This window comes from Odontomachus brunneus, unplaced genomic scaffold (genome assembly GCF_010583005.1).
Source record: "Odontomachus brunneus isolate Ranch 3 - 2012 unplaced genomic scaffold, Obru_v1 Obru_scaffold_048, whole genome shotgun sequence".
Classification (NCBI taxonomy): domain Eukaryota; kingdom Metazoa; phylum Arthropoda; class Insecta; order Hymenoptera; family Formicidae; genus Odontomachus; species Odontomachus brunneus.
In genome coordinates, this window is record NW_022639498.1 from 552,457 (window position 1) to 552,854 (window position 398).

Below are 398 nucleotides of genomic sequence, written 5' to 3' on the forward strand. Positions count from 1 at the left end.
TTTAGAATGTAATGAACAAAGGAGTAGGGGAGAGTGGGGTACAATGGGGATATCTTTTTTCTAGGTGCCTTAAAAAATAAAAAATTAACAAAGAGATAAAGAAACAATTTTTATTTTAATATGAAATGTAATTATTTATCTTCCATAAAAAACTGAAGTAAAGGAACTGAATGTATGATAACAAAATAAAAACTCTTTTTTTACAAAAAACAAAAAATTTTAATGCTGACTCAGCATTAGAGACTTTAGTTTTTGTATGGAAGATAAATGATTACATTTCATATTAAAATAAAAATTGTTTCTTTATCTCTTTGTTAATTTTTTATTTTTTAAGGCACCTAGAAAAAAGATATCCCCATTGTACCCCACTCTCCCCTACTCCTTTGTTCATTACATTC